General features: G+C 40.7%; 1 long non-coding RNA gene across 1 annotated transcript; it reads left to right on the forward strand.

Annotated features, from left to right (window-relative positions):
- Positions 1–1,816: 1,816 nt before the first annotated feature.
- Positions 1,817–4,862, forward strand: LOC116374420 (uncharacterized). The gene is made up of 3 exons (XR_004210355.1): positions 1,817–2,086; positions 2,195–2,518; positions 2,682–4,862. It is a non-coding gene; the product is annotated as an uncharacterized LOC116374420 (long non-coding RNA).
- The last annotated feature ends 6,371 nt before the right edge of the window (positions 4,863–11,233 follow it).

The raw sequence follows: 11,233 nt of genomic DNA on the forward strand, positions 1-11,233 counted from the left end.
GTCATTTGAGAAGCAAAGGCTGTTGAGTCTGCCCATAAGAATGCGGTCATTGACAGAGTCGAAAGCCTTGGCCATGTCGATGAAGGTCGTTGCACAGTACTGTCTTTTATCGATGGCGGTTATGATATCGTTTAGTACCTTGAGCATGGCTGAGGTGCACCCATGACCAGCTCGGAAACCAGATTGCATAGCGGAGAAGGTACAGTGGGATTCGTGTGATCTGGTGATCTGTTTATTAACTTGGCTTTCGAAGATTTTAGAAAGGCAGGGCAGGATGCATATAGGTCTATAACAGGTTGTGTCTTGAGTGTCTCCCCCTTTGAAGAGGGGGATGACCACGGCAGCTTTCCAATCTTTGGGGATCTCAGACGATACGAAATAGAGGTTGAACAGGCTAGCAATAGGGGTTGCAACAATTGCAGCGGATAATTTTAGAAAGAGAGGGTCCAGATTGTCTAGCCCAGCAGATTTATAGGGGTCCAGATTTTGCAGCTCTTTCAGAAGGGGGGGGGGGGGGTAGCCAAGTGGAAAGCATGGCCAGCCGTAGAAAAATACTTGTTGAAATTCTCGATATCGTGGATTTATCGGTGGTGACAGTGTTTCCTAGCCTCAGTGCAGTGGGCAGCTGGGAGGAGGTGCTCTTATTCTCCATTGACTTTACAGTGTCTTAAAACCTTTTGGAATTTGCTACAGGATGCAAATTACTGTTTAAAAAAGCTAGCCTTTGCTTTCCTAACTGACTGTGTATATTGGTTCCTAACTGTAAATCGAGGGCCTTAAGTAAAATGACTGCCATAAATATTTGCACATAGGATAGATATGGAAAACCTGCAACTCCATATTTGGAAGCGTTTAGGTCACGTGACTTTTGGCAGGGATTTGACGACAAGAAAAAAACTAAGTTCTCACACATAGACAAGATGTTCTCATGGTAGAAGGCGATTTGTAGTCGTAGAAAAAAAAGTATTGCCATAGATTTTCAAGCAGATTTAAGTCAACTAACTTTGCCACTCAGGAACATTCACTCTCTTCTTGATAAACAACTGCAGTGTAGATTTGGCCTTGTGTTGTAGGTCATTGTTCTGCTTAAAGGGGAATTCCTCTCCCTCTCTGGTGTAAAACACACTGAAGCAGGTTTTCCTCTAGGATTTTGCATGTGCTTAGCTCCATCCTGTTTCTTTTTACCCTGAAAAACTCCCCAGTATTGTTCATCCATCCTCAGTTTTCTACCATCACAGATTGAACTCTATAAATGTTTTAAAATCACCAATGGCCACATGGTAACGTCCCTGAGCAATTTCATTCCTGTCCTGCAGCTCAGTTCAGAAGGGCGACTATCTTTTATGTGTCCGGGTGGTTTAATATATAATGCACAGCATAACTATTAACCTGCTCAAAAAGATATGTTTGATTTGTTATTTTTAACTATCAACCAATCACTGCCTTTCGTTGAGGCTTTTGAAAAGCTCCCTGGTCTTTGTAGTCGAATCTGTGCTTGAAATTCAAAACTTGACCGAGGGACTCTTTTTTTTCCAAATTGTGTTACATTACAACCGTATTCTAAAATGGATTAAATAAAATGTTTTCCTCATCAATCTACACACAATACCCCATAATGACAAAGTGAAAACAGGTTCTTAGAAATGTATGCACATTTATTAAAAATTAAAAACATAACGTAAGTATTCATACCCTTTGCTGTGAGACTTAAAATTAAGCTCAGGTGCATCCTGTTTCTATTGAACATCCTTGAGATGTTTCTACAACTTGGAGTCCACCTGTGGTAAATTCAATTAATTGGACATGATTTGGAAAGGCACGCACCAAGGTCCCACCAAGAGATATAAGAAATGTATTTGTAATATTAAATATAATTGCATTTATTCCTGTTATCAATCAAGGTGAGACTGAACATGGACAAGGCGCAGGAGAAACAGAAGGAGAGCTAACGGAGGAGAATCAAGAAGGGAACCAAGTGCTTTGACATACGGGCAAATTACTTGGTTTGGAAGAAGGATGAAAGGAAGGCGAGAGCTGGGAAACCTCGCCGCTCTTTAGCTCCTAGCCGGGGTCACCATCTGTTAAGGTGAATTTAAAAAAATCACAGATAAAAACTATTTGCATTTGCACACAAAATAACCTTAATGTAGTTTCAGTTTCCCTAACACTGATATTTTTCTCTTCATCTTCCTAGGGTTACCTCGGTGGAAGCCAACAATCTTCTCCAGTTGGAGCAGTTGGACGATCGACCACTGAAAGCCCTGACGCCCTACACTTCGGTGAAGCTCAATAGAAAAAGTATGTTATGCTTTGGTTGACATTTGAGAATGCAAAAAATGGTAGTTATGCTGAGTTTATAAGAATGTACTTCTTCAATTTACCTCTCCAATTTACCTCTCCAAATGACAAAGGACAATCGACTGTCTGAGCCCCCCATGAGGTTTCCGATCCACCAGAGCCAGTGAGTTCAGATCAGTCTGATTCTCTGTGCTCTGAGTTGGAGGGGGACCTTCTTGAGGTAGGCTATACCTTCCAAAACGGTTGCAAAGTACATATCTACCATTTATAACACTGCACTAATCCATCAAATTTTCTCACAGTAAAGTGTAACCTATATGTTTTGCTTTTTTATGTCTCTTTCTCCTACCCTGTTCCCTTTTAACTCTGCTCCTGTTCTCCAGGACATAGGGGTTCTGCTCAACACCCAGACGTGGATCCAACCAGCCTCCAATTTTTCATTACATCATCTACAGCTACTGTTGTTGTCATTATCTGCTAATTAACATTTCTTGCTCTCATACTGGCCACATAATATGTGAGATACACAGATGAACTAAAAACACTAGCACTGCAAACACTCAGAACAAAGAGAGCAGTAGGGCTGGGCGATAAATCAATAATTATGGAGGTAATTACCCTCAATAACGATATAAAAACATTTAGATTAATTTTCGATAATGTCGATATAGAATAAATAGGTACAGCAGTCTATTTCACCTCTGTGACGCAGCAGGAACGTGGGGAGAAGTGACAATATGCATGTGGGGAGATATACGCCCACTACAAACCACCTCGAGTGATGGAGTAGCTATTATTAACCACAGATATGAGTGATGTAGGCGAAAACAGTGGCAGTGATAACCATGGAGAAGGACGTTCAACTGTTTCAGTTATTTGGATGTGGTTTGGCTTTTTGAAGTCCGCTCAAGACAGATTTGACGTATTTTGCTACTACTACCGATCTGTGGTCTAGTTGCAGTCAGCCTTATATTATCCTCACTGTCCACTATATTGACAAAGAGTGGAATCTTCAAAAGAAATGCCTTCAAACATCATACTTTCCCGACGACCACACGGGTGAAGCTATAGCAGAGGGGCTCATTGAAGCTCTCGCCTCCTGGGGACTCAGTTAAGACAGACCAGTCTGCATTACAACAGATAGTGGTGTAAACGTGGTGAAGGCCGCTCAAATCAACAAATGGACCCGACTGCAATGTTTTGGACATCGTCTGCGCTTGGCCATTGGTAAGAAACCTAGTCAATTGTATATATTGAAGTACTAAATGTGATTTTTTTTTTCATCAACTGATTAAGTTAAATATTACATTTGTACATAACTAAAGGGATTATTATGATTAACATTTTATTAAAATCTTTTGATTTCTCTTAGTGGGTAGAGACAAACGGGTGGATTGAGCAATTGGAGTGTGTAAGAAAGTGGTAGGTGCCTTTTCCTATTAGTGGAAAAATAAGGGAGACCTGGCAGTTGCTCAAAAAGAACACAACCTACCTCTGCACAAGTTGGTGACAGAGTCGCCTACCAGGTGGGGATCACGTCAAAAGATGGTGCAAAGAGTACTGGAGCAGGACAAGGCCATTTCGCAGGTCTTGTCCAGTGACATGAAGACCCAGCACTTAGCTCCCACCTATACAGATATAGTTGTTCTTGAGTCCATCATCCAGGCATTGACCCCACTCCTAGAATTTACAGATGCTCTGTCTGGTTAGTCTTATGTCAGTGTGTCTTACCTGAAGCCAGTATGACACCTGTTCAATACAGAGGTCATGAAACCTGATGGTGGTGAAACAGAGCTCACCCAAATCAAAACGATAGTCATGGCCTCTGAATGAGAAATAAGATGACCTCCTGGACATAGCCTCGTTGGCCGACCCTTGGTTTAAAACACATTACATCAAAGAGGAGAAGGAGGGCCACATAAAAGCCTCTGATGGTCAATGAGGGACATGAAAACCCAAGCCTAGCACAGGGAGACGTTGCTGCTGCTTCACCACAACTGCCAGCTAAAAAGAGAAAGTCACTGGGCAGTTTTTTTCAAAAAGTCGTGGTCCACCACCACAGGTCTTACTGAAATTCAGCTGGTAGAAAAGAAACTCAGCTGCTACCTTCAGACTCCTGATGCTGACCGTGAAACCAATCCACTAGACTGGTGGAAGATCCACCTCCAAAAACTTTCCCCAAGTCAGCCACCTGGCAATGCGCTACCTGTGCATTCCTGCAACCTGCTCCCCCTCAGAGCGTGTTTTTAGCACAGGTGGCAACATGGTGACCTGCCATAGGGTAGCTTTAAAGCCAGAGACCGTAGATAGACTTGTCTTTCTTACTTGTAACTTGTAAGACAACAACTACCCCAACTTCAACTGTGATGTGCCATTAGGCTAACAGTTATAATGCATATTGACTTGCATAATATGTTTGTATTTTATTTATTGTTCATAACTTGTAAGGATTTACAGCTATAACCTCTTTGGGCTGAGATCCCTCTAACGGGATCGATATGACAATAGCCAGTGAAAGTGCGCCAAATTCAAAACAATAAATCCCATAATTAAAATTCCTCAAACATGCAAGTATTTTACACCATTTTAAAGATACACTTCTTATTAATCCCACCACAGTGTCTGATTTCAAAAAGGCTTTATGACGAAAGAAAACCAAACGATTATGTTTGGTGAGTGCCCCGTCACAGAAAAACACAAAAAGCAGAAATGGAGATAAATTAATCACTAACCTTTGATGAGCTTCATCAGATGACACTCATAGGACTTCATGTTACACAATACATGTATGTTTTGTTTGATAAAGTTCATATTTATATCAAAAAATCTCAGTATACATTGGCGCGTTATGTTCAGTAGTTCCAAAACATCCGGTGATTTTGCAGAGAGCCACATCAATTTACAGAAATACTCATAATAAACATTGATAAGATACAAGTGTTATGCATGGAATTAAAGATAGAGTTCTCCTTCATGCAACCGCTGTGTCAGATTTCAAAAAAGCTTTACCGAGAAAGCACAACATGCAATAATCTGAGCACAGCGCTCAGAGACCAAAACAACCCAAACAGATATCCGCCATGTTGTGTATCAACAGAAGTCATAAATAGCATTATAAATATTCACTTACCTTTGATCTTCATCAGAATGCACTCCCAGGAATCCCAGTTCCACAATAAATGTTTGATAAAGTCCATAATTTATGTCCAAATACCTCCTTTTTGTTTGCACGTTTAGCCCATAATCCAAATTCATGACGCGCGATCATTAGGTGCAGACAAAGTCAAATAGTTCCACTACAGTCCGTAGAAACATGTCAAATGATGTATAGAATCAATCTTTAGGATGTTTTTAATATAAATCTTCGATAATGTTCCAACCGGAGAATTCCTTTGTCTGTAGAATTGCAATGGAACTCAAGCTAACTATCACGTGAAAGCGCGTGGTCAGCTCATGCCTCTCTCATTCGCCCCCACTTCACAGTAGGAAGCATCAAACAAAGACTGTTGACATCTAGTGGAAGCCTTAGGAAGTGCAATTTGACCCCATAGACACTGTGTATTCGATAGGCAAAGAGTTGAAAAACTACAAACCTCAGATTTCCCACTTCCTGGTTGGATTCTTTTCTTAGGTCTTTGCCTGCCATATGAGTTCTGTTATACTCACAGACATCATTGAAACAGTTTTAGATACTTCAGAGTGTTTTCTATCCAAATCTACTAATAATATGCATATATTAGCAACTGGGCCTGAGTAGCAGACAGTTTACTCTGGGCACCTTATTCATCCAAGCTACTCAATAAGGCGCCCAGCAATAACAAGCTAAAAAAGGAGTTAATGTTATTTGCGAGTTCTTCTACTTCTGACAATAAATAAGAAACATTAAAGCCTTCGATTTGTTACGGCAGGCTTGAGTCTGAAGCAGAAATGACCCTTTTAAACATTATTTGATTAAAATTGTGATAATTATCATTAAAGCTAGAGACAGACAGACTTGTCTTTCTTACTTGTAAGGTAAGACAACTACCCCAATATAAACTGTGATGTGCCATTAGGCTAACAGTTATAATGAATATTGACTTGCACTATTTTATTTAAAAAATATATATTTATTGCTCATGACTTGTAAGGGTTTACAGCTTTTTTTAAAAAGGAGTTCAAATGTTATTTGTGAGTTCTACTTCTGACAAATAAGAAACATTAAAGCCTTTCGTTTGTTCAGGTATTCTTGAGTCTGAAGCAAATATGCAACTTTTAAACATTATTTGATTAATATCCTGATGATTATCATTATCGAATGAAAATATATATACAGTTGAAGCTGGAAGTTTACATACACCTTAGCCAAATACATTTAAACTCAGTTGGTCACAATTCCTGACATTTAATCCAATTAAAAATTCCCTGTCTTAGGTCAGTTAGGATAACCACATTATTTAAAGAATGGGAAATGTCAGAATAATAGTAGAGAGAGATGTATTTAGCCTCCAACACTCTACTCAACAAATTGGATGCAGTCTATCACAGTGCCATCCGTTTTGTCACCAAAGTCCCATACACTACCCACCACTGTGACCTGTATGATCTCGTTGGCTGGCCCTCGCTTCATACTCGTCGCCAAACCCACTGGCTACAGGTTATCTACAATTATCTGTTAGGTAAAGCCCCGCCTTATCTCAGCTCACTGGTCACCATAGCAGCACCCAATCGTAGCACGTGCTCCAGCAGGTATATCTCACTGGTCACCCCCAAAGCCAATTCCTCCTTTGGTCGTCTTCTCTGCTGCCAATGACTGGAACAAACTGCAAAAATCTCTGAAGCTGGAGACTCATCTCCCTCACTAGTTTTAAGCACCAGCTGTCAGAGCAGCTCACAGATCACTGCACCTATACATAGCCCATCTGTAAACAGCCCATCTATCTACCTACCTCTTCCCCATACTGTATATATTTATTTATCTTGCTCCTTTGCACCCCAGTATCTCTACTTGCACATTCATCTTCTTCACATCTACCATTCCAGTGTTTAATTGCTATATTGTAATTACTTCGCCACCATGGACTATTTATTGCCTTAACTCCCTTATCTTACCTCATTTTCACTCAATGTATATAGACATTTTGTTTTCTTTTGTTCTGCTGTATTATTGACTGTATGTTTTGTTTCTTTCATGTGTAACTCTGTGTTGTTGTATGTGTCGAATTGCTATGCTTTATCTTGGCCAGGCCACAGTTGCAAATGAGAACTTGTTCTCAACTAGCCTACCTGGTTAAATAAAGGTGAAATAAAAAATGAATAAATAACATTTTCTGCTTTAATTTTTTTCATCACATTCCCATCACATTTGACCAATTCCTCCTGACAGTGCTGGAGTAACTGAGTCAGGTTTGTAGGCCTCCTTGCTCGCACAAGCTTTTTCAGTTCTGCCCACAAATTCTTTATAGGATTGAGGTCAGTGCTTTGTGATGGCCACTCCAATACCTGGACTTTGTTGTCCTTAAGCCATTTTGCCACAACTTTGGAAGTATGCTTGGGGTCATTGTCCATTTGGAAGACCCATTTGCGACCAAGCTTTAACTTCCTGACTGATGTCTTGAGATGTTGCTTCAATATATCCACATACTTTTCTTTCCTCATGATGCCACCTATTTTGTGAAGTGCACCAGTTCTTCCTGTAGCAAGCAAAGCACCCCCACAACATGATGCTGCCACCCCCATGCTTCACGGTTGGGATGGTGTTCTTCGGCTTGCAAACATCACCCATTTTCCTCCAAACTTAACGATGGTCATTATGGCCAAACAGTTCTACTTTTATTTCATCAGACCAGAGGACATTTCTCCAGAAAGTACGATCTTTGTCTCCGTGTGCAGTTGCAAATCGTAGTCTGGCTTTTTTATGGCTGTTTCGGAACAGTGGCTTCTTCCTTGCTGAGCGGGCTTTCAGGTTATGTCAATGTAGGACTCGTTTTACTGTGGATATAGACACATTTGTACCTGTTTCCTCCAGCATCTTCACAGAGTCCTTGGCTGTTCTTCTGGGATTGATTTGCACTTTTCGCACCAAAGTATGTTAATCTCTAGGAGACAGAACGCGTCGCCTTACTGAGCGGTATGACGGCTGCGTGGTCCCATGGTGTTTATACTATTTTTGTACAGATGAACGTGGTACCTTCAGCCGTTTGGAACTTGTGGAGGTCGACAAAAGAAAATTCTGACGTCTTGGCTGATTTCTTTTGATTTTCCCATGATGTCAAGCAAAGAGGCATTGGGTTGGAAGGTAGGCCTTGAAATACATCCACAGGTACACCTCCAATTGACTAAAATGATGTCAATTAGGCTATCAGAAGCTTCTAAAGCCATGACATAATTTTCTGGAATTTTCCAAGCTGTTTAAAGGCACAGTCAACTTAGTGTATGTAAACTTCTGTCCCACTGGAATTCTGTTACAGTGAATTAGAAGTGAAATAATCTGTCTGTAACAATTGTTGGAAAAATTACTCGTGTCATGCACAAAGTAGATGTCCTAACAGGCTTGCCAAAAACAATAGTTTGTTAACAAGAAATTTGTGGAGTGGTTGAAAAACGGGTTTTAATGACTCCAACCTAAGTGTATGTAAACTTCCCGACTTCAACTGTACATTCGTGGCCAAAAGTTTTGAGAGTGACAGTCTGCTGCCTCAGTTTGTATAATGGCAATTTGCATATACTCCAGAATGTTATGAAGAGTGATCAGAGGAATTGCAATTAGTTGCAAAGTCCATCTTTTCCATGCAAATTAACTGAATCCCCATAAACATTTCCACTGCATTTCAGCCCTGGCACAAAATAATCAGCTGACATCATGTCAGTGATTCTCTCGTTAACACAGATGTGAGTGTTGACGAGGACAAGGCTGGAGATCACTCTGTCATGCTGATTGAGTTTGAATAACAGACTGGAAGCTTCAAAAGGAGGGTGGTACTTGGAATCATTGTTCTTCCTCTGTCATCCATAGTTACCTGCAAGGAAACACGTGCCGTCATCATAGCTTTGCTTTAAAAGGGCTTCACAGGCAAGGATATTGCTGCCAGTAAGATTGCACCTAAATGAACCATTTATCAGATCATCAAGAACTTCAAGGAGAGCGGATCAATTGTTGTGAAGAAGGCTTCAGGGCACCCAAGAAAGTCCAGCAAGTGCCAGGACCGTCTCCTAAAGTTGATTCAGCTGTGGGATAGGGGCACTAGCAGTACAGAGCTTGCTCAGGAATGGCAGCAGGCAGGTGTGAGTGCATCTGCATGCACACTAGGGCAAAAACTTTTGGAGGATGGCCTGGTGTCAAGAAGGGCAGCAAAGAAGCCAATTCTCTCCAGGAAAAACTTCAGGGACAGACTGATATTCTGCAAAATGTACAGGGATTGGACAGCTGAGGACTGGGATAAAGTTATTTTCTCCATTGAATTCCCTTTCTGATTGTTTGGAGCATCCGGAAAAAAGCTTGTCCAGAGAAGACAAGGTGAGCGCTACCATCAGTCCTGTGTCATGCCAACAGTAAAGCATCCTGAGCCCATTAATGTGTGGGGTTCCTTCTCAGACAAGGGAGTGGGCTCACTCACAATTTTGCCTAAGAACACAGCCATGAATAAAGAATGGTACCAACACATCCTCCGGGAGTAACTTCTCCCAACCATCCTGGAACAGTTTAGTGACGAACAATGCCTTTTCCAGCATGATGGAGCACCTTGCCATAAGGCAAACGTGATAACTAATTAGCTCGGGGAACAAAACACTGATAATTTGGGTCCATGGCCAGGACACTCCAGACCTTAATCCCATTGAGAACTTGTGGTCAATCCTCAAGAGGCGGGTGGACAAACCAAAACCCACAAATTCTGACAAACTCCAAGCATTGATTGGCCTGCCATCAGTGTGGCCCAGAAGTTAATTGACAGCATGCCAGGGCGGATTGCAGAGGTCTTGAAAAAGAAGGGTCAACACTGTAAATATTGACTCTTTGCATCAACTTCATGTAATTGTCAATAAAAGCCTTTGACACTTATGAAATGCTTGTAATTATACTTCAGTATTCCATAGTAACATCTGACAAAAATATCTAAAGACACTGAAGCTGCAAACTTTGTGGAAATTAATATTTGTGTCATTCTTAAAACTGTTGGCCGTGACTGTACACACACACACACACACACACACACACACATATATATATATATATATATATATATATATATATATATACATGCATACATATTTATACACTACCGTTCAAATGTTTGGGGTCACTTAGAAATGTCCTTGTTTTTGAAAGAAAAGCACATTTTTCGTCCCTTAAAATAACTTCAAATTCATCAAAAATACATCGTAGACATTGTCAATGTTGTGAATGACTATTGTAGCTGGAAACGGCAGATTGTTTTAATGGAATATCTACATAGGCGTACAGAGGCCCATTATCAGCAACCATCACACCTGTGTTCCAATGGCACGTTGTGTTAGCTAATCCAAGTTTCTCATTTTAAAAAGCTAATTGATCATTAGAAAACTCATTTGCAATTATGTTAGCACAGCTGAAAACTGATGTACTGATTAAAGAAGCAATACAACTGGCCTACTTTAGACTAGTTGAGTATCTGGTGCACAAGCATTTGTGGGTTCGATTACAGGCTCAAAATGGCCAGAAACAAATAACTTTCTTCTGAAACTCATCAGTCTATTCTTGTTCTGAGAAATGAAGGATATTCCATGCAAGAAATTGCCAAGAAACTGAAGATCTTGTGCAATGCTGTGTACTACTGTGTACTACTACAAACAGGCTCTAACCAGATTAGAAAGAGGAGTGGGAGGCCCCGGTGCACAACTGAGCAAGAGGACAGGTACATTAGAGTGTCTAGTTTGAGAAACAGACGCCTCTCAAGTCCTCAACTGGTAGCTTCGTTAA

This window comes from Oncorhynchus kisutch, linkage group LG6, assembly GCF_002021735.2.
Source record: "Oncorhynchus kisutch isolate 150728-3 linkage group LG6, Okis_V2, whole genome shotgun sequence".
Taxonomy (NCBI): Eukaryota; Metazoa; Chordata; class Actinopteri; order Salmoniformes; family Salmonidae; genus Oncorhynchus; species Oncorhynchus kisutch.